Genomic DNA, 24542 nt, shown 5'->3' with positions numbered 1-24542 from the left:
CACGTGACCCGCCCAAACTTTGCGCCCCCATTGTCACTCGTGGCAAGTCTGCACGTGACGGTTTGTACGGTCTTATCAATGCCGCTCGTGGCTATTGAGGCTCGTCCACATACGAAGCTCTTTATAAGGGATAGGCTCAAATGAAAAGCATACGCAATTTTTAAAACTCTGGAACAGACACTGGTGTGCAGAACTTAAGGACGAAACAAATTTTCGCACAATGCTCATTGACAAGTAACAAAGCTCGATAAAACTTGGTCCATACATAGAAAGAGCTAATACACAGAAAGAACTGCTACACTATAGTACAGGTGGGAAGTGAAATAAAAACGCAATGAAATGAACAGAAATGACACTTTTATTTAACGAATATAAGTACACTGAATCACAACGATTCGTGTTCGTCCCCTGGAAAATGCAAGAGGCGGTATCTAGTTGTTAATAGGGTGTTTCATTAACACGGACGGAATTGCAGCTTGCTGCCACGCTTGCTATAAGTTTGGTAAGCAGTTCTTGTGATAGAGCGTTCCTAACCCCCCTCCCCCACCCCACCTCCCAAGAGCGGTTAACAACTGCTGGGTTGTTGTCGGTGCATGTGGCAAGTGGAGGTGATGCAGTACGTCTTCCCAACGCATCAAATGTTCAAATGTGTGTGAAATCTTATTGGACTTAACTGCTAAGGTCATCAGTCCCTATGCTGACACACTACTTAACCTAAATTATCCTAAGGACAAACACACACACCCATGCCCGAAGGAGGACTCGAATCTCCGCCGGGACCAGCCGCACAGTCCATGACTGCAGCGCCTGAGACCGCTCGGCTAATCAAGCGCGGCCCCAACGCATCCCACACGTGCTCCATGGGATATAAGCCGCTGAAATGGGCACGCCAGTCCATTAGCAGAATATCCTCTCGTTCCAAGAGCTCCTCCAACTTAGGGATAGGAAAAATCGACCGGTATTATAGTTCTAAATAGCCGGTACTGTTCGGTATTTGTCCAGTCTCGATAATAACAGGCGATTTTCATTTTTAAAAATATCCAAGTAAGAGAACCTAAGTATGTATAAGCCTCAGCAGCAGTGGTAAAATTTTTCGTTCTTAAATAAAACTTTTTTTAAAAAAAGCGATTATTTTTATTCGTAGAATTTGCATCGATTTGAAACACTGCGTTGTTATAGAAAATGGAAGAAACATTCGGTACTGTTTTAATAACAATGTCGACAGAAACGAGCAAGAAACACATGGCATAAGAAGTGGTACAGCACTGCTGAGACAGTAATGTCCCAGTTGCCGTGTGCCGTGGCTTGCAAGACTTGGACCCCACCTCGTCTGTACGGCAGTTTCTCGCTGTCGTCGCCGGACACGTGTTGTATTGCAGAAGGGCACCAAACCTAATCTGGAAATATCTTTACTGAATTACAACGCTTCTTTTGCTTTATGAGATTAAAGATTTGTCTGCCATTTCTATGAAATAATAGAAGAGAAAGAAAGCTACGGTAACAGTAACAAATTAAAATCTCGACAAGAATTCATTCACAGTACACAATAAAAACAAAGTAGCTGATCTGCTGCTTCAGTCTGCGTAATACGCCTTTAACCGCTTGTATCTCCCGAAAACAAACAAATTAACAGAAAAAATTGGGCTCTTTAATCCCAGTTTCATCCCTTAGCACTGACTACCACAACGTCCAAACAGTGGTAAGACCCCCAAATTACAACACGATTTTCGTGCAGAGTTTCGAGGACGACGGTTCAATCCCGCGTCCGGCCATCCTGATTTAGGTTTTCCGTGATTTCCCTAAATCGCTCCAGCTAAATGCCGGGATTGTTCCTTTGAAAGGGCACGGCCGACCTCCTTCCCTATCCACCCCTAAACCGACGAGACCGATGACCTCACAGTTTGGTCTCTTCCCCCAAAACAACCAACCAACCAACCAACCAACCAACCAACCAACCAACCAACCAACCAACCAGAGTTTCGAAAAATTAGTATCAGTAGGAGAATACTGATGATTTTTTTGTAGCATTCAACCACTTATCACTATTCGAGAGTACAGCGAACGGTGGGTGGACAAGGTTTTCTTTTATGTCCCTATTTCATTTAATATTTTGATTCTATATCTATTGAAACTGAGAGTCAAAGTTTTTGAATCGTTGTTCGATTTCTCCGTTTATTACAAGAAATAACAGGTATAAGACGCGAATATCGGTTACTTCAGAAACCGGTTATTTTTAGCAGTTTGAACAGGCAGGTTAAACTGGCGTGGAGAAAAGCCCGTACTACTAAAAACCGGTTTGTCAGCGATAACCGCCATTCTTACAGCACTTGCGCTATTCGATGTAGTCGCACCTGTCAGCCATAGAAAATAAATTCAGGGCAGGATTCACCCCTGAAACGACGCACAAAGAGAAGGAATACAGGATCACAATAACGACGACAGGTGAATGTACCGTGTTTAAAGAGGTGAAGGTCAGTACGCCCATACCACATTATGCCTCACCGCATCCTGACATATAGACCGCCAAAGCGATCGTGTTCCATAATATTTCTGGGTGCACTACGTGTTGCTCCGTATCGTCTAATGAGAGTGCTTGCAGCACTGTGTAACACGATCGCTTTACCCGACCACGTCACTGTGCGACCGCATCGAATAGGGCACGTCGAGGACCTTTAGGAACGAAATGGTATTCATGGAATGGACTGCCTTGCCCGTTTCCCCGGCTTAAATTCCATAGAGAGCGTGTGGGATGCATTGGGGAGGCGTGCACCGACGACCTTCCGGCGGCTGTCAACCGCTCTGGCGAAGGAATAGTACCACAAGAGCAAGTTGAGGGGAATGCATTTCTATACTTAGTGGTCACACGTCCTATTGAGAACTATGTCTCGCTGTATGTAATTTCCAGGGAACGCTCACACATCGCAGTGACCTCAGCGTAAGTGTCATTGCTGTTCGTCTCATTTACTTTCTGTATTACACTGTAGTACTTGTTTCTATGTATCCTTCAAGTTTCATCGAGTGATCTTACTTGACAGTGACACATGGTGCGAAAGTCTTTCGTCCTTAATTTTGCGCTGCGGTGTATTTCGTGAACATTCGTCAAGAGTCTGTCCTGTCTGCCGCACGTCACGAGTTGAAACATTCCTTCGCGGCACATCTCCAGCCAACGCGCGTCGGAACATTAGACAGTGATATGCGGCTTACTTGAGCATCGGAGCGAGGTGGTGTACTGATTAAGGCAACGAACTGTCATTAGGTAATATCAGGGCAATAGTCTCCAACATGACAGGCAAATTTCGTTTTCCGTTAGTGTCCCTGCATCATTTTAACAGACGACAAAATCTTTCATTCATTACTTTTTCCCCCATTGTTATTCAACTGCGTTTGTGACCCCTCTCTAATGGTCTTGACGTCGGTGGGTAGTGATAGCTAACCTTCTCCCTTTCGTTCTTTTAATTTATCACTTAGCATCTGTTGCCAGGAGAAAATATTCCCTAAGAACCAAGCTCGTGAAAACCTTACAACGCGAAATGCGGACATTCCGACAGCTGCCAACGTAACGGCGACTCTTTCACATCCAGACTTCATATTTCTGTCTACTAGGCACACGATGCTCAATACTATTTACGCACATTTACCACGACTGCCCTGACTCTGTATAATGGAATCACGAATTTGTGTTCACTTTTGCAAAACACGTCTGCATACGGTAGTTTCTCGCTGTTGTCGCCGGACACCCGTTGTATTGTAGTATTAGCAGTTGTCGGCATGGTAATTTATCAAGAATCTAGAATATATGAGATACACACCTAACGACAATGAAAAAGACTAAACGAACTTATTTAATTCGAAATGAGCTTGTGAAGCAAGTAATACAACTGCTGAGACAATCCTCTAATCACAGAAATAGCTGCTGGATGAACTGTGAATTTTATGGATATCTCTTTTTTTTATCACCCACTACGAGTACTTTTACATTAACATTCGCCCTTCTGTGACGAATTTTTAGTATTTCGGTCACACAACTAAAGAGTCAATCAGCAGAAACCGTCTCAGAATTTAATAAATGAATACACACAACTTACTGAGATGTACATTTATGCTCAGACTGGTGACAACGACAAAGAAACCGTACTGAGTCAACACTCTTGTGTCACAGATCGCAATGGAGCAACATCTCTAAATCAAGTGTTCGAGACACTCTCCTCTGGAATGTTTTGAGAAGAAGACAGTGTACGCCAAGTGCCAAACGGGTCTCTAATGGTTCGCCAACACCGAAGAAGGTGCGAATGGGAAGGGTGAGTTGAATAGCATCCCAAAGAAGGACCTTTTTGACATTTTCACAACGTTGTATGAACATTCTGTGTGCTGCACGCTAGAGTGACGAGAGAGGGAGGGGGGGGGGGGGGGGGGGGGGACGCGGAGGAGGGACGGACAAAACTATTATCTTAAAAAGTCTGTTTTTTAGTGTTCCGCCTCAGTCGGTGAAAACGGGACTCTTGTAGGATTAAGTCGTATGTCTGTCTGTCCGACTGACTGTTAAGACTTCTTTTCTCACGAACGGATATAGGAATCAAGTTGAAATTAATGTTAAATAAGGTCTAATATCCCTTGATGGTGTAAATAATTTAAGGTTCTAAGTAAATGTAATAATAAGATACGGCCATACATGTCACACAGTTTAATATCTACAAACTCCGTCATCTTATAGATGAATTAAATATATGGCAAACCACCTCCACTAGGACCTTGCCTAGTATGGCGGCGCGGGTCTCCCGCGTCGCTCCCCTACGCTCGGTAAACGGAGTATGGGACTCATCATCATCATCAATGTCGTGGCAAGGCGAGTGCCTGGAAATCGAGACATCGCAGGACCGAATTTCCGTCGGATCACGGGTTTTACAGTTTTCATTTTGATGTTTCCATCTCTCAACGATTTGAGGAATGGAGAAAGAACACATGGTTGGGATTCCATATTGAACTGTAGGTCTCCTTCTCCCCACTGGAAAGAAAAAGTATCTACCTTCACTGGCCTCCGAAGTTTATTTAATACACAATTTGCGATGTTGTGCGTTATATATTAAATCAACTTAGTAGACTAGTGTGCTTAAATGGTCTTGGTTACTTTTTTTAAGTGCTGAAGATGGATTCTTTGCAATCCGAAGCTGGTAATATTCAGATAAAGTTCGTGATCCCAGTCTGCTAAATAAAAACCTAGTATTGACAGAGTGTTCGAGGTTCTGCTAACAACACAGAAACATGTAACTTTTGTGATCTCTATAATAACTTTGGAGGTTAAGCATTAGTGATACACTAATCTGAACAAATAAAGAGCTAAAATGAAAAAGTATGCGAAATAACTAAGCTGATGATTTACATTTATTGTAGCAGACATTGAAGTCTATCTCACATGCTTTTCTCTACTTCTCGGAAAAATGTATGAAATTTAAGGAATACTATTTATTACGTCTTCAAATGAAGGAACAGATGTACAGCTGGACTGCGCTCAATGCAAATTCTAAGGCCCTTGCGTGATATCAGGCAACTGTTTGTACCAAAATAGTTACCGCAGTTTAGCGGTGCTACTCGTAATAGTGAATCGAATTTTCAAAACAAATCTGCCATTGCGTCTGACATGGAAAGATTACAGTGTACAGTATATTATCTGCTTTGACTTATGGCTATTGCAAAAAACATAGCAAAACCGAGGGTTACTCAGCGAGAAATGGAAAAAATACACGACTGAAATTATTCTGAAATACATAAAAACGAACAGGTGGTTCAAGGAGTGTACGACGTAAACACTGGAGATCGATCGGGCACGCAGGCAGACGAACAGCTGGAAGATTGATCAATTTGATTCTCCCCTGGATTTCGAGCAATAAGGAAAGACAAACATGACGAATGTGGTACAAACTGTACTGGGGAAACAGGTGCATATAGCGTAAAACTGTGATGGTTGAATAATCATGGAGGAAGCCTTTTACCCATCAGTGGATGTCATATGTCTGATCATCCACGAATTACATTTTTGCAACCTCACCTTCAATGAAGATACGAGGACAGTTACTCATAAAATAAGTGCGATAAAAGCACTACGAGAGCTGTGATTCGGATTTCTGAATACTCTCAAAGGCAGTCGGTGTACTTACCGGACAGCTTCCTATAGAACGGGAAATTCGGCAGCGCCAGGCTAAACGTTACGAGGCACTTCTCTCTGCGTCCTTGTTATGACAGGTTCACTTTTTCTCCTTCGTAAGACCTCTTTAGCAAAATCCGCAGTGACCGAGCACAATGCCAAAATCATTGCCGCTTCAGTCGAGTGCCGGTCCGGAAGGAAGTTTTAATCTGTCAGGAAGGTTCATTTCAGCCCACACTGCGCTGCAGAGGCTGAGATTAATTCTGGAAGGAAACGATAGACTGAGGTTACACTGTCCTTATTCATAGTCTTTCTTCCAAGGATGCTAGTGCCGCAAGTTCTATAGCGAGTCTTTACAGAATCTTGAAAAGTTGCTGGGAGCTACCGGCAGAAAGAAGCCCAGCGTCTTTTGGTGCAACACCAGTGATTAGCTGGAATAGAGGTTTAGGTCTCGGTTCCGAACATTATATTATTTCGTTAGTAGAATTGTCACACTTTTTAATCTGCAATATTCTATGAGAACAGATTTATTTACATCTATCCATGCTACACTAGACTACGTTCATAAATCAATCTAGAATTAAAGTTCTTGTTTCCATTCGTGCAAGTAAGAAAAAGCGTGTGAATGATCTACAAGAAATCTTTGCTTGTGACGCGTAAGCATCTCAGAAATATAAAGGGTGAAGAAACATTCGCGCACTCGGACATCGCAACTCAGTTCCACACATACTGGCAATAGAAAAATGTTTCTCACAAAATTTTGTTCAAATGGCTCTGAGCACTATGGGACTTAACATCTATGGTTATCAGTCCCCTAGAACTTAGAACTACTTAAACCTAACTAACCTAAGGACAACACACAACACCCAGCCATCACGAGGCAGAGAAAATCCCTGACCCCGCCGGGAATCGTACCCGGGAACCCGGGCGCGGGAAGCGAGAACGCGGGATGCGCGCCACAAAATTTTGTCCTGCGCATATTTCGGGCAGTAAATGGACGTTAAAGATCGGCAATCCGGCAATAATGTAATCGTGTGTACGGTAATTACCTCTGTCTAGCGGTAGTGCTGTGCAGTTTGGACAGTGGACAGCGTTTTGGGTTATTGTGCAGGAGGTCGGAGGTTCGATTCTGAATCGTAAATTATTTGTTTTTATTTGCTAGACGTAGTCTGAGTGGTACGGTACCTTGTGTCTTAATCGTCATACAGCGATTAAAGTGAGTCGTCCACAAAACATTTGCAGTTACGTATTACGAACACAGAAGTGGAAATACAATAGTTTCCGTTGGCCATCTTTTTAAGGAGCCTTTTGCATGTCGTGGATACGAATTATTTCACACCACTGCATCTACTAGATTCTGAACTTGTTTCTGTGCAAACTCCCCCAGTGGTCCCATCGGTTAATACCAACGATTATTCTTGCCAGATTCAGGCCAGATTAGGGCCTTACATCTACATGTACATCCATACTCTGCAAGCCACCTGACGGTGTGTGGCGGAGGGTTTCTTGAGCACCTCTATCGGTTCTCCCTTCTATTCCAGTCTCCTCACCAGTAGGGCTAGCAACGTCCATTTGCAAATAATTTCGATGGGACCATTGGGGGTGGGTACACATAAAACAAGTCTGGAATCTAGTAAATGCAGTGGCGCGAAAGAATTCGCGTCCACGACGTGATAAAGGTTCCTTTAAAAGCTGAACAATGAAAACGATTGTACTTCCATTTCTGTGTTCGTAGTACGTAATTGCAAATGTTTTGTAGAAGATCCATTGTAATCACTGTATGACGATTAAGACGCCAGATACCGTACCGCGCACAGTACTTTCAGCAAATAAAAACCAATATGCCCCAACTCAGAATCGAACGCTCGACCTCCTGCTGGCCAACCCTACACACTACCCCCTGCACATGTAATTACAGTGCTCCCAGAACTCCAGTCTTTAACGTCCATTTAGTGCCAGAAATATGCTCAGCAGGAAATTTTATCACAGACATTTTTGTATTGCCAGTATGTGAGGAACTTTTCTTCACCCTGTATAATAACGACATTACCAAAAAGTACTGCATACGAATGTCGATTAAGCTTAACACAAAAGCCACTCTATCAGAAACAACTATCGAAGCAGCCCCGACAAAACTGCGCTCCGTTTCAGTTATTGCTGAACACTCGAGTACTGAAAATACGATACCTGATCCAGACTCCCTTATATAATGAAGAATGGACCATTGGATGTCACGATGGGAGGACCCACCAGTATAAACTGAGGCGGGAAGTATTGTGTTGTGAGTAGAGGATCAGTAACAGCAGAATGGCTCGGTCAGGTGAGCTCATTGACTTCGAACGTGGACTAGTCATTCAATATCACCTGAGTAACAAATTTGTCACGGATATTTCAGTCCTTCTACAGAGTGTAAGTCGACTGTTGGTGAAGTGACTGTAAGTGGAAACGTGGCGGAACAACTATAGCTAAATCGAGACCACGCAGCTCACGGACAGGGACCGTCGAATATTTCTGAAAGTGGTATCAAAACTCGCATATAAGCAGGGGTGCAAAAGAGCTAAAAGCAGTCCAGCCAGCACAGTGACTCTGCATTGGAAGATAAAAGGAATGGGGCACAAAGGTCGAGTTAATAAGCCACACATTTCTGTACTCAACACGACGTGACACTTGTGGTGGATACGGCGACGCCACTTGGCAATGGATGGTTGAAAGCGAGTGATTTGGGGTAATGAGTCACTCTATACCCTTTGGCAATTCAATGGAATGGTTTGGTTTTGGCAAATTCCTGGAGAACGTTACCTGCCATAATGTGTAGTACCATCAGTGAAGAGTGGACTACGTGGCCTTACGGTACGGGGATTTTAGTCGTGGTCATAGTACAGTTCCTTTACAGCGCGTAAGAAAACGCTAAATACGGAAGGGCACGAACACATTTTTCAGTATTGTATCCTGGATACAGTAGAGGAACATTTCGAACACGACGAATCTTTGCATCAACATGGCAATGCACCCTGTAATACAGCCGCTTCTGCGAGGCAACTGTTCGTGGACAATAACATTCCTGAAATGGTATGTCCTGCCGACCTGAACGCAGTGGAACACCTCTGGGATGAGTGTGAATGTAGACTTCGCTCCAGAACCCAGGCTCTAATAAAACTAACTTCTCTAGTTACGGCTCTTGAATGATAATGGTCTATCATTTCTCCCCAGACATTCAGACGTCTCACCGAAAGGTGAAGGGTTGACAAATCCCATATGAAATGTCAGCTAATAGGTGCCCGGATCCTTTTGATGACATAGTGTAGCTATACCGATGATAACACGATACTCGTGTACTAAGGGTCGGCGTAAAACTGAAAGAAGTCTACACCTGAACACTAGCTTCGCGTGTTACGATGTATCATCTCAAGAGGGATCATCAGCGTAGCCTCCAAAATTCTACCACTTCAGTTTTATTCAGAGTTCTACAATTTTTCCACACAACAAACCAAACTAAAAAACTAAACTCCGCCCGGACAGGCCACGAGCACCCAACGGTACCGACAGGCCGCCGTGTTATCCTCAGCCCACAGGCCTCACTGGATGCGGATATGGAGGGGCATGTGGTCAGCACACCGCTCTCACGGCCGTATGTCACTTCTCAGACAAGTAGCTCCTCTGTTTCCCTCACGAGGGCAGAGTGTACCCCGCTTGCCAACAGCGCTCGGCAGAGCGAATGGTCACCCATCTGAGTGCTAGCCCAGCCCGACAGCGCTTAACTTCGGTGATCTGACGGGAACCGGTGTTAACATTGCGGCAAGGCCGTTGGCTTTCCCACACGATAGTCATAATAAACTGTTTACGAATTCAACGAGCGTCGAATGCTTCCATCTGGATGAGGGTAGGAAAGCAGCGGTTAGGGCAGGCTGTTATTATTCAGTATTATCGAGGTTAAAATTCTGAAACAGTCATTCTAATTTAGATTCCGCCTGAATTGGCTATGAGCACTATGGGACTCAACTGCTGTGGTCATTAGTCCCCTAGAACTTAGAACTACTTAAACCTAACTAACCTAAGGACATCACACACATCCATGCCCGAGGCAGGATTCGAACCTGCGACCGTAGCAGTCGCACGGTTCCGGACTGCGCGCCTAGAACCGCGAGACCACCGCGGCCGGCTCCGCCTGAATTTCCTAACTGTGATCTCTGACCAGGAATTAACTACATTTCTAGTCTTATTTTTTCTAGTGTAATACGACTAATGATCCACTGTTTTCCACAGGCCGAACTGCTAAAATAGAACAAGTTGTGCTGAGGGTACGGAAAGTGTGAATAACTAATGAGGAAATACCGGCTGAAAGAACATCAGGCTTAGGGCCTTCCTGTAGAAGATAACATTTTCCAGCACACTGTTTGCCCGGCATGATTATCATTGACTTGGTTGAAAGATCTGTCTGATGTTATTTGTTCATCTAATTAACACGCAAATATGTGTGTGAGATAATTTTTGTGTGGCGCTGAACTAATGCACTTAATTTTGTATGAGATGAGGATAATACAAATCATTAATAATGATCACATTTGTCAATTATTTGAAAACCTGACTATTAAGGTCATAATAAATAATTTTTACTGCATAAAAGAGAATGAATTTCATGTTTCAAATATGAATAAACAATATAAACAATAGTGGAAAATGAATACAAATTGCAAAACCGTCATAAGCTATGGTCTCTTATCACTTATGATGGTGCTTCATTTAACCGTCTACAGCTGTGAGTGTTTCAGTTCGAGGCGTGTAAATGGACATGTACAAGACATATTGGTCGAGCGGTATCACTAACTAATTCGGAATCTTCTTCCATTTCCTGATGAATACAGTCAGTCACACACCACTTATCAGTATAGAGTAAGCAGTTTAACATCCGCAATACATTTTCGGAGAAGCAATAATAACTTTTCGTAGATATGCTCGCATTAAAACATTTTCGTTAGGCACATGACGATAACTCTTCCGCACAGTATTTTCTAATTCTTGTATAATATTCCTCAACTTCATATCCTGTTTGTTTGTATACATCACTGAAGCACAAAACTGAAACATATGTCGCGACGCAAGGCCGTCGGCGATCAAAGGGAACTCGTAATAACGTTGGCAGGTACGGGTCTTCTCCAGAAGGCCGTTAGGTGGAATGAAAACGGTGCCTTTGAGAACAAGTTAAATCTAGTATACTTTGGCCCACTTCGTTCTTCAGTTTCTTGCATTTCGTTTCAGGAGAAACGAACTATTTTAGATTCGACTTTTGGTTTGTATTAAGAACATTCAAATTGCTTTCATCAAATGCACTAGTTGGGCCAAACAGCAAAAACACGACACACTAATGACGCGCTATATTTCAACACCCTACCGATTTCCAGGGCACTAGAAATTTAGTATTTGATAAGGATTATGGAAAAATGGCAGAATAGGTCCGCCATCATCTTTATGAACTGACTTAAGGAAATTTCAGAGAACGTGGAGCACGGGTTGAGGTTTGCGTCCTTTAGAATTAAATCTTGCTAGCTGAACAAAGGAAAAAATGAAACCTGATGATATTATGAGCGTTATATTGGCTGTAAGAAAAATGAAGGAGGTCGGGTGTATAAGAACGAGTCAGCTGTGGTTCTACATTAAAAAAAAATTCCTCGACGCTTTTTATTAAAAATTTAACGAGTATTACACTATACAGAGTGTTTCAAAAGTAACTGTACACACTCCACGGGTGTAACGTACGGATCAAAATAACAGAAAAATGTTAAAGTTTTGTCTGAAACTACTTTGTGTCCAAGTTATGATGCATAATGTCATTTGCGGTAGGCATTATATCATCATGGGCCAGTACAAGCTTTTGGCGTATCGTATTCGCCTGCGTATCGACTGACGTTGTTTTGTCGACGGTGGCCCTGCATATTTCAGTCGGGAGGCAAGAGTGTATGCTTATTCTGAGAAGTGGTCACGTCGTGCAGGACCATTTGCTTGGCCAACCAAATCTCCGGGTCTCGACCCCTGGACTTCAGCCTTTGGGGCCGTCTCAAGGACCTGGTGCGTGGCGTTGCAACTGAGAATGTAGCACAGCTACAGCAGCTGAATAGCTGTGGAACGGTGCGGAATGAGATGAACGGAGAGCAGTATGAAGTGAAACACATCACTATCTTCGTCTACATGCACATCATTTTGAAGACGGCCTGCGGTAAACGTAACTGACTTGAATTTCGGGTCCTTTCGTGTCGTTGCTTTCTGGGGAGAATTAATTTTGTGCTGTTTGTGTCGCACTTGTGATCCCTACTCTGCTGCAGGACTCTGAACTAAAGCAATTTCAGACAAAACTTCATTCAACGTTTTATTTTTATTTTGATGCGTACATTACACCCACAAAGAGTGTAGAGTTACTTTTGAATCATCTTGTATATTACAACTATTTATTCGTCACGACTGGGCAGTTTCGAGGACTTTAGTCATAATTGGCCAGTGATGACGAATAATTAGTTTTCAACAATGACAGAAGCTGAAAAAATTAATTAAATTTTGTGCCACGGCCAGGACTTGAACCCTGTCTCCCACTTACTAGGCAGATGTACTGAACATTATTCACTGTATCACTATGTCTAACACAACTGCACCGACAAACCTAATCCAATGTCCTCGCAGCACAAACTTCAATTCACACTTTCAGCCAATTTTCCCCTTCTTAAATCGTCAGAATAATTCTTTATTTTCAATTACAAAAAGCTTTTAAGGAAAACAGTTTCATTCAATTAATTAATCGTGGCCGTTATTTTTATTTTAGGTATATAGTCGTGTAGAATATGGTTCTCGTTGGCTCCGAGAGACCCAAAGCTCCCGTTTAGGTCCCCAGCCAGTCACACGATTTTATTTCTGTCACTTCGCACACCTTTAACCTCTTGCAATGACTCCTTTATTGCGAAAACTGACAAGTTTCACGGTCGGGTTTACGTTAAGCTGTAGTTCGCCACGTAACTGGCTGGGTAAGTCAGATCAAAAGGAGGCGCGAGCCGAAAAGAGCCTTCAACCTTCCATATGACCGTGCCTAACAAAGCGCTTGTGGCGTTGAAACAAACGCTCCAATTGATGACAGATTTGGTTTTTTTGCGTATACCACAGGTCAAACCTTTGGTACGCAAGTTCCCTAAGCCGTCGGCACACGGACCGTGAATTCGAACGTTGAGCGTGCCGAGTTTCTGAAGTCATAGCGTGGAAAAAGCACGTCGAGGAGTCTTTCCGGGCGTGCAGAGCAATATGTAGCGTGACAAATATTCCAGACGTGTGTCTGAACGTTGACCAATGAAACAGAAGAAGGCCACCTACGTTACACCCGTGCCATCTCTCTTCAGTACAGAATCGCGAGACGCCATTTGGCTTTCAAATGAAGCCCATATGTATATTTACGTTTCTATGCATCAGAAAATTGAAGATCTCTGGAAAACCCGTCGTTAATTGAACGATTGATGTAATAAAATGTCAGGAAATGTCTTATCAGTGGTTAAAGAATTATTCTAAATTGCGTGTTACGGAAGTATGCCGTTTCAAGGCAACGGCACACTGAGGATCCAGAACAAATGCAATGTTCTTGGTAGAATTTGTTATAATTATGTCAGGTAATACTAAATCTACACTTTCAGGAGACGGTAAGATACAAAGCACGGTCGTATTACTCTCGTGGTCGGTATATCGCAATCAGGAGAGCCAGAGAATTGTAAGATATCAGGTGACGCGTTGCTGGTTCGCCTCTCACTGGATCCAAAAATTTCGTTACTGGCCTTCACGTTTTCTGACTGGCTTTGATACTTTCTCATTAGTTCGATAAAAGTGTATTCTATAATATCCGAGTTTACGTAAACATAAGGGCGCCCTTTTTGAGGAGTGAGTTTGTTCGACATGCTTTATGTACAAGACAGCTTACAGGCAGACACTTTGTACTTTCTTGTTTTGAGTTTTGCATTTCATATGTTGTAAAGATTCTGCTGCTGAATACGAATAGCGATCAATTAACAGCGACCTTTTGGTTTTACTAAAAAGTGAGAATGATGAAATAATTTTTATTTGGAGAACTATTGTAAATTTGTATCATATAATTTGTAATGGCATTTTATAAGCCGATGTTCCTATTTCCTTTTTGCCTCACAGCATGTCCATGGATACTGAAGTTTATGTACAGGGTGTTTAAAAAATGACCGGTATATTTGAAACGGCAATAAAAACTAAACCAGCAGCGATAGAAATACACCGATTGTTGCAATATGCTTGGGACAACAGTACATTTTCAGGCGGACAAACTTTAAAAATTACAGCAGTTACAATTTTCAACAGATGGCGCTGCAAGTGATGTGAAAGATATAGAAGGCAACGCAGTCTGTGGGTGCGCCATTCTGTACGTCGTCTTTCTGCTGTAAGCGTGTGCTGTTCACAACGTGCAAGTGTGCTGTGGACAACATGGTTTATTCCTTAGAACAGAGGATTTTTCTGGTGTTGGAATTCCACCGCCTCGAACACAGTGTTGTTGCAACAAGACGAAGTTTTCAACGGAGGTTTAATGTAACCAAAGGACCGAAAAGCGATACAATAAAGGATCTGTTTGAAAAATTTCAACGGACTGGGAACGCGACGGATGAACGTGCTGGAAAGGTAGGGCGACCGCGTACGGCAACCACAGAGGGCAACGCTAACGATATATTGCACAGGATTGATGACGGCGATATGCATGTGGGCAGCATTTGGTTTACTGACGAAGCTTATTTTTACCTGGACGGCTTCGTCAATAAACAGAACTGGCGCATATGGGGAACCGAAAAGCCCCATGTTGCAGTCCCATCGTCCCTGCATCCTCAAAAAGTACTCGTCTGGGCCGCCATTTCTTCCAAAGGAATCATTGGCCCATTTTTCAGATCCGAAACGATTACTGCATCACGCTATCTGGACATTCTTCATGAATTTGTAGCGGTACAAACTGCCTTAGACGACACTGCGAACACCTCGTGGTTTATGCAAGACGGTGCCCGGCCACATCGCACGGACGACGTCTTTAATTTCCTGAATGAATATTTCGATGATCGTGTGATTGCTTTGGGCTATCCGAAACATATAGGAGGCGGCGTGGATTGGCCTCCCTATTCGCCAGACATGAACCCCTGTGACTTCTTTCTGTGGGGACACTTGAAAGACCAGGTGTACCGCCAGAATCCAGAAACAATTGAACAGCTGAAGCAGTACATCTCATCTGCATGTGAAGCCATTCCGCCAGTCACGTTGTCAAAGGTTTCGGGTAATTTCATTCAGAGACTACGCCATATTATTGCTACGCATGGTGGATATGTGGAAAATATCGTACTATAGAGTTTCCCAGATCGCAGCGCCATCTGTTGTTGACAATTGTAACTACTGTAATTTCGAAAGTTTGTCTGCCTGAAAATGTACTGTTGTCCCAAGCACATTGCAACAAACGGTGTATTTCTATCGCTGCTCGTTTAGTTTTTATTGCCGTTTCAAATATACCGGTCATTTTTGAAACACCCTGTATATTACAGATAGGGCAACGTGACAAGCGTAAAGACAATGGAGTGAAAGTGCGTTGTAATAGAATTTTACGCCTGTCTATTTCGTAAATTGTGCGATGTGCGAGGGAGATATAGCCGGTCACTATCGCTGCGGTCGCGTATACAACGTTGACAGTACGTACCCTACGCACAAGTCGCATCGTTTCTGAACGTTGAGCAGCGCTCTGAACTCCAGACGCTCAATGCTGACGCCCGAATGCGTGGTCCGTATGCCGAAGGCTTTACACCGTGCCGCTAACATCATTATATAGGGTGGTCCATTGATCGTGATCGGGCCAAATATCTCACGAAATAAGCGTCAAACGACAAGACTACAAAAAACGAAATTTGTCTAGCTTGAAGGGGTAAACCAGATGGCGCTATGGTTGGCCCGACAGATGGCGCTGCCATACGTCAAACGGATATCAACTGCTTTTTTTAAAAAAATAGGAACCCCCATTTTTATTACATATTCCTGTAGTACGTAAAGAAATAGGACTGTTTTAGTTGGACTACTTTTTTCGCTTTGTGATAGATGGCGCTATAATAGTGACAAACAACAGTTGGTAACAGGTAGGTTTTTTAAATTAAAATACAGAACGTAGGTACATTTGAACATTTTATTTCGGTTGTTCCAATGTGATACATGTACCTTTGTGAAATTGTCATTTCTGAGAACGCATGCTGTTACAGCGTGATACCTGTAAATACCACATTAATGCAATAAATTCTCAAAATGATGTCCGTCAACCTCAATGCATTTGGCAATAAGTGTAGCGACATTCCTCTCAACAGCGAGTAGTTCACCTTCCGTAATGCTCACCCATGCATTGACAAGGCACCGACGCATGTTGTCAGGTGTTGTCGGTGGATAACGATAGCAAATATCCTTCAACTTTGCCCACAAAAAGAAATCCGGGGATGTCACATCCGATGAACGTGCGGACCAGGGTATGGTGCTTCGACGACCAATCCACCTGTCATGAAATATGCTATTCAATATCGCTTCAACCGCACGCGAGCTATGTGCCGGACATCCATCATGTTGGAAGTACATCGCCATTCTGTCATGCAGTGAAACATCTTGTAGTAACATCGGTAGAACATTACGTAGGAAATCAGCATACATTGCAACATTTAGATTGCCATCGACAAAATGGGGGCCAATTATCCTTCCTCCCATAATGCCGCACCGTACATTACCCCGAGAAGGTCGCTGATGTTCCACTTGTCACAACCATCGTGGATTTTTCGTTGGTGACTGACGCTTCGTCGCTAAATAGAACGCGTGCAAAAAATCTGTCATCGTCCCGTAATTTCTCTTGTGCCCAGTGGCAGAACTGTACACGACGTTCAAAGTTGTCGTCATGCAATTCCTGGTGCATAGAAATATGGTACCGTTGCAATCGGTGTTGTGGTAGCATTCTCAACACCGACGTTTTTGAGATTCCCGATTCTCGCGCAATTTGTCTGCTACTGATGTGTGGATTAGCCGCGACAGCAGCTAAAACACATACTTGGGCATCATTATTTGTTGCAGGTCGTGGTTGACGTTTCACATGTGGCTGTTTCCTTAAATAACGTAACTATCCGTGAATGGTCCGGACACTTGGATGATGTCGTCCAGGATACCGAGCAGCATACATAGCACACGCCCGTTGGGCAATTTGATCACAATATCCATACATCAACACGATATCGACGTTTTCCGCAATTGGTAAACGGTCCATTTTAATACGGGTAATGTATCACGAAGCAAATACCGTCCACACTGGCGGAATGTTATGTGATACCACGTATTTATATGTTTGTGACTACTACAGCGCCATCTATCACAAAGCGAAAAAAGTGATCCAACTGAAACATTCATACTTCTTTACGTACTACGTGAATATGTAATAACAATGGGGGGTTCCTATTTTAAAAAACGCAGTTGAAGTCCGTTTGACCTATGGCAGCGCCATCTAGCGGGCCAACCATAGCGCCATCAGGTTTCCCCCTTCAAGCTAGACGAGTTTCGTTCTTTGTAGGTTTTTCGTTTGATGCTTATTTCGTGAGATATCTGGCCCGGTCACTATCAATGGACCACCCTGTATAATGCCAACTAAGTACTCCGAGAATACTAGATTTGGATGTCAGCTGCCGGCCTGGGTGGCCGAGAGGTTCTAGGCGCTACAGTCTGGAACCGCGCGACCGCTACGGTCGCAGGTTCGAATCCTGTCTCGGGCATGGATGTGTGTGATGTCTTTAGGTTAGTTACGTTTAAGTAGTTCTAAGTTCTAGGGGACTGATGACCTCAGAAGTTAAGTCCCATAGTGCTCAGAGCCATTTTTTTTTTTTTTTTTTTTTTTTTTTTGGATGTCAGCCACGTATGCACAACTGCTCCTACTTCGCCTATAAAATTGTCTGTACAGGTAACAGCCGAAGGCAGATGAAGAGCGTAGGATGGTAGCACACGACCCATTGCGCATAGACTATTACGCAAAAAAATCGATAAAGTGCTCTCATCTTACATATCACATACGTCAAGATGTTTGCAGTAAGGAAACCGGAAATTTAAGGCTGTATCTTCCAGTATTGTGTAGCTATTCCGACGTTACTCCCTCCCTAAAACAGCCGTAACTAATAACAGTTTGAGGAACGTCGTCGCAGGCTGGTGACACGGACGCGGGGAGAGTTGGTAATCAGAGCAGGAGCGCGGGATGAGGCGCATAGCCGCAGTTAAGTGGCGCGCGGATCGCCCTTAATGAAGCAAAACTGTAATCTGGAGGTGTTGTGGCGCTGCCTGCTGGGACCTCTCAGGAATGCCGGCTTCGCAGAGCCTGATGCTAATGGGATTTGCAGTGATTACCGTCTGAGAGGCGCTAACCTCACGGGCGCAGGAAATGCCTCTCTGAAAAACCGTGTTGGCCTTCGTCTCCGCCTCAGCTTCCGCTTCCAGGTACTCTCTCGGTAACCACCTACCTGATGGCTCCGTCAGTGTGTTTTATTTTTAACTATGCCTCATTTGCTTTCTTCACGGCTTCATTCCTACCCCAATTGTTAAGCCTGTAGGTTGCACAACAGCGCACACCGCTTAACCTAAGAACACTGTAGACCAATGTCGTAATTACTTAATCAGACAAAATGAGTCCTGAAATAGGAGCTGATTGCTAGAATATACAAACAGCGACAAAGAGTTGGGCGGATAGCATCATAAAACAAAGACAATATGGAACACGGGTAAAATATCCGGATTATCCTACAAAGTAATTTCATTATTCGCAACACATTTATGGCGAAGTTTCTAGAGCTACTGGAAAATGTCAGAGGAAGCTTCTTTAGAGAGCGATTGAAGCACTGATGTCACTCGTTTTTAGCTGTATGTCTCAGTGTGATACAGACAGCTTCGTAGTATGACTGCGATGGATAAATACACTACTCCGGATCTAATTAATAACAACAGGTCTCCCCCCTCCCCTCACACCATGGCGGTATCTGTCACACGTGTTGAAGCAACACTTTCGGTCTACCCTGTTTTTTGATTTCCAGTCAGCCTACGTAACATAAATTTAGGACAGAGATACTGTCTGCACAAATTTTTGTTACTGTTAGCGAAACACAGTCTCCGTTATTCATCAGCTCTCAAAAATAGATTTTAGAGATATTCCTGTGATTTTATAATACCATTTATTCCTCTTACTGTGTATTCGACTTTATTCTTGTAGACTGCTGCCTCGGGTGTGTCACTTCAACAACGCCATTTACGCCCAAAAATTGTTTGAACCACTAGTTCCAAAAGTTTTAGTCGTTTTTATGATCCTTAGATCTGCATAAACATGGCACGCATTTCGGCTTGCATTTTTCGCAATTTTTAACTACACATGATGTTTATTCATTGTTAAAATTACATTGGAAGTGGACTGTTCGCACTCATTACATGTGAACGACTGCACTGGACAAATTGTTTGCGGCTTTACGTTTTCAGCGTGGTGTTTTGATATGTATGTACATGGAAAGAATTTCTAACACACGATGCCATTTACAGACTGACCCATTCATCGACATTTCAAAATGAACTTTGTATTACAACCGGCAGTGATCAAGTTCAACTTGGACTTGTATGTTGATTCTCCGTGTCCGAGTAATCGAATTTCCTAACTTTGTTGACTCTTCCTCCTCACGTGACAGCAAAGTAAATTGGCTTTGAAAATGAATAATCACGTCGCGTGGTAAAAGGAATTACTAATTGGAATTACCAACGAAAAAGGGAATAGTGAGGATGGAATTCACCGTGAGCTGGGTGATACTTATAAGCCTTCAGTAAAGAGAAAAGTACAAGTAAGGCAGCAGTGCTGTGCAGTGTGCACATAGGGAATGCTGAGCGCACGTGCACGACAAACAGGGGAATGGTCCAAGTGTCCCAGCAGAAGTTTGCTGAGTGTTTAAGTACTACAAAACTGTCACTTAGCGATCTATTTGCTGCAGAATTTCTTGAGGTGTCCCAGTATCGAACTATTAGCACGGAAATGAATCATTAGGAAGCTTGTGCAAGATGGGTCTAAATGTAGACATGCTTTCGTAACACTTCCATAAGAAATCTTGTACATATATCGGAAGGATAGCAAGGATTTTTTCCCCTTACATTTAACTCAACAACTCTAAAACACAAAATAAACACTGTCCGCATAGGAAGTAGTGACAACTGTGTTTTCAGATAAGAAAGTTTGATTTTGGTGGATTTCATCGGATTCGAAACATTAATAAAAATATGAAATTTCCTTTCAGACACTACTGAAACTGAGACACACGATTCAAAAAGTGGAATATAAACATGAGAGATACAGAACTGTCTCGATTCGCGACATTGTGGGTCTCCTAAAGTGCCCCATCTATTGGGAAAATACGAACAAGAATGATTACAGTTTAATACCTGCCAAATAGATCAATAGGGCACGAACGAATCGCAGGATCGGATTACAGAAGGGTGGGGAAGGAAAACTGCCTTATTCCTTCAATGGAACTGTGGGTTCTAATAAAAATAATTACTTATTTCGCACCTCGCAAAGGAAACTACCAAAAATGCACATATAATATAACGTTTTTAATATCAGTTGCAAGGGAAAAACAGAGATAAACGAAAGATTAATTACTCCAATGAGCATTTGTAAAATTTTACAGTCTGTATTTCACCGAGTCCCTTGCAGCCATGTATCACTCCCTCCCCAGTGATAACGCTGAGGTGATTCTTTGAGAAGTGTACCATACGTCCAGAACGCGTAGCTCTTTTGGTTAGTTGATGACACTTCAGAATTTTGGTGACTGGCGCTGGTTGTTTACAGAGGTAACTCACAATCTATATTCTCCAGGAGGAAGACCGACTTGAAACTGTCGATGGAGATAGCCTTTTGGCCATGAGCTGTTTCAGTAACGAAGTGTTTTTCAGAGCGTGAATGTACCAGATAGGGTCTAGAGGTTTTCTCTGTGCATTGTGTCTTATTAATACATGTGAAGAGACCTGACACTATATTAGAACGTATTCCATGACGTTTGTCACCTGAGTGTAATTATTATTTCGCACCACAAAGAGGAACCTACCAAGACTGCACATATTTTGTATTGGTGACTGAGAACAGTGCACTGAACAGCATTTCATCAGTAGTTACTTCATTTGCGGACTAATAATTACAGCTATTAGGAGTAGTATGTTTTTAGATTGGTTAGTACCTCCACGTTCATGTGTTTATTTTATCCTGGCCAGCAGGTCAGGTGTTGTACTCTGGACACATCACCGCAACTTGGAGGTGCAGTTGACCGTGCAAAAAACATCAGGTAGTAAATTCTGTAACCTTTTCGTGGCAAGACGTTTGTATGCACAGAAAAAGCAATCAATACACTGATAAGTGCACATATTGAGGTATCAGATATAAAAATATCCGCACTTATACGCATTACACAGTGTATATAACAACTGCAATGGAAACGATAAGCAGAGATATACAAAAGACACCAATGCATACCTATAAATTTTACAGAGTTTACATTGCACTGCGCCCCTTACTGCCACAGAACCATCCTGGCATTTACTTGCAGCTATTTAAGGAAACCATTAGTAAACTAAATCTGAATGACGGGAGAGAATTTCTGATCCTCCAGAAAGCGGGTTCAGGCGCTTCCTCACTCAGACTTTCTATTTGAAAAATCAGATGGGAAAAATTTGCATTTTCCCTTTACTACATTTCGCACTCAATTATATTCAGATATCGACCTACGTGACAGCAAATAAGAAGTAAATCAACGATACAGTACGTCAACTTAAATTTTTCACTGATGAAAGAATTTTGTGCAGATTTTGGATTTGTTTATTCCTGGGCACAAAGTATGCTTGGAGGATAGCGACGAGAAAGTAGGAAATTGAACAAGTTTACATTTGAGTGCGATGGTAAATTTTGATCAGTATTTGTGAGTCTTTCTACCTAATAAACGTTTAGTTTTGAGACGCTCCTCGTATTTTGGTACTGACAGACATGCAAATACCTCCTTTTCTACGACAGATGCTTCTGCTTCTTTAATTCCGCAATTTTTTGTTGTTTCTGCAGTTAACATTTTACTTTGTTGTCTCTAACTGGAGTCCTTCCAAATATTGTCAGTATACGTCTACATACATACCCCGCAAGCCGCTGTACGGTGCATGGCGGAGGGTATTCCGCATCACTGATAGTCATTTCCTTTACTGTACCACTCGCAAATAGAGCTTGTACGGAGGCATATAGTCAGTCTCTTTCCCTCACTCTAATTTCTGATATCGTATTAACGTGGTTCTTAGGCAAAATGTACGTTGGCGACAGAAGAATTGTTCTGCAGTCAGCTTTAAATGCCAGTTACCAAATTTTGTCAATAGTATTCTTCAAAAAGAACTTAACCTTCACTCTAGGGGTTCCCATTTGAGTTACCGAACCTTCCCCGTAATACTTGTATGTTGTTCGAACCTACCGGAAACAAATCTAGCAGTCCACCTCCGTATTGCTTCGATGTCTTCCTTTAACCCAAACTGGTGCAGATCCCAAATACTCAAGCAGAAGTCAAAAATGCGTCATACTAGCGTCCTATATGCGGTCTCTTTTACACATGAACCACACTTTTCCAAAATTCTCCTAACAAACCGAAGTCGAACATTTACCTTTCCTTCCACAATTCTCACATGCTCGTTCGATTTCATATAACTTTGCAACATTTTGCCCAGGTATTTAAACAACGTGACAAGGAGGACACTACCAACACTGTATTCGAATATTATGGGTTTGTTTTTCCTGGCTTCCCACGCCCAGTTTCCCGGGTTCGATTCCCGGCGGGGTCAGGGATTTTCTCTGCCTCGTGATGACTGGGTGTTGTGTGATGTCCTTAGGTTAGTTAGGTTTAAGTAGTTCTAAGTTCTAGGGAACTGATGACCATAGATGTTAAGTCCCATAGTGCTCAGAGCCATTTTTTGTTCTTTCTGCTCATCTGCATTAATTTACATTTTTGTACATTCAGAGCTAGTTGCTGTTCATCACACCAACTAGAAATTTGTCCAATTCATCCTGTATCCTCCTACAGGTACTCAACTTCGACACGTTCCTGTACAGTACAGCATCATAGGCAAACTATCGCAGATTGCCGCGCACCTTGTCCGCCAGAGCATTTACGTATATAGAAGATAAATGCAGTCCTGTCAGACTTCTGACAATATCCTTGTCTCTGATGAACACACACTATCGACAACAAAATACTGGATTCAACTAATTAAGAAGTCTTCAAGCCACTCGTGTATATGGGACGCTATTCCATATGCTCTTACCTTCATTTTCTCAATGGAAAATGGAAGCCCTGGCTTCACTGCATGTGTCTTCAGTTCCGGACGTAAGCAGCGCCCACAGCAACATAGTATTCCTAGTGGCAGTAACAAAACGAAAGAACAACGCATACTCCACCCAGCCACAGAACACCGGTTATCTTTTCTCTGATTGGTTGCTACTAATTGTACATGAAGGATGTATATTAGAACCACGAACTACAAGTATAGGGTTCTGTAAAGATCTGTTTCGCCACCTCTTCTCTTTAATATCTACACCACTGACTTATGAATATGCCAGTGCTATTAGTACTAGGCCCATTTTCCTTCGAAGCTGGTAGTCAAATACCTCGAACTCTTCATTGACCATAGGCCAATATAGAAGATCCACACAAAATATGTTGCCCAGAAATGTTAGATGTCTGTCAACATCATCAGAGATATGACAGGACTTGGTGCCATGTATACTCAGCAGACTTGGGTTTGTTCTTCTTCAGCAACACGTCGTATATGCTTGCGAGAATAGTCTCACATCTAGCAAGCACAGCTATTAACACTGCAAAGCGGCGCAAGTACACTTCTTCCTGTATCAACCCCAGTGTAGAACTCACTGCTTCTGTTACTAAATAACATCTTTTCAATGGAAAATTTGTATATAAACATCTTTCACCTTACAACACTAAAAAAGGTGACGAGACTTTTCAGTTGGCTAAAGTACCCTAACACTAATCGTCACCACCAGCCATTTGATATCTATTACTGGATAAGGACCTCTTCTAGACGTTTCTGTGCTTTACAATATTGCTGTTGCTGCTTTTTCCTACAACCTCATTTCTTGGTCCACTTTCTATGCATTCACATTACTACATCCCTGCCCACGTCGATTCCGTCTCTTTAAGAATTCCCAACTTATAGGTCTTAAATTTTCTGTTTTCTTTTCTTTTTATTTCTATTCTGCCTCCTTCTCTAGTAAAACAGACCAGTTAAAACAATTTTCCAGTTTTAGGAAACTGTCTCCTTC

General features: G+C 42.7%; 1 protein-coding gene and 1 pseudogene across 1 annotated transcript in view; both read right to left on the bottom strand.

The window, feature by feature from the left end:
• The window catches only part of LOC126299170 (dystrophin, isoforms A/C/F/G/H), a 2370611-nt gene that overhangs the window by 756831 nt on the left and 1589238 nt on the right, over positions 1-24542 (bottom strand). The window lies entirely within an intron of this gene.
• On the bottom strand, positions 9831-9948 carry LOC126299839 (5S ribosomal RNA; annotated as a pseudogene).

Source organism: Schistocerca gregaria, chromosome X, assembly GCF_023897955.1.
Source record: "Schistocerca gregaria isolate iqSchGreg1 chromosome X, iqSchGreg1.2, whole genome shotgun sequence".
Lineage (NCBI taxonomy): Eukaryota > Metazoa > Arthropoda > Insecta > Orthoptera > Acrididae > Schistocerca > Schistocerca gregaria.
The sequence above is the reverse complement of the archived record's forward strand: the minus strand, read 5'-3'. Positions and strand labels throughout refer to the sequence as shown.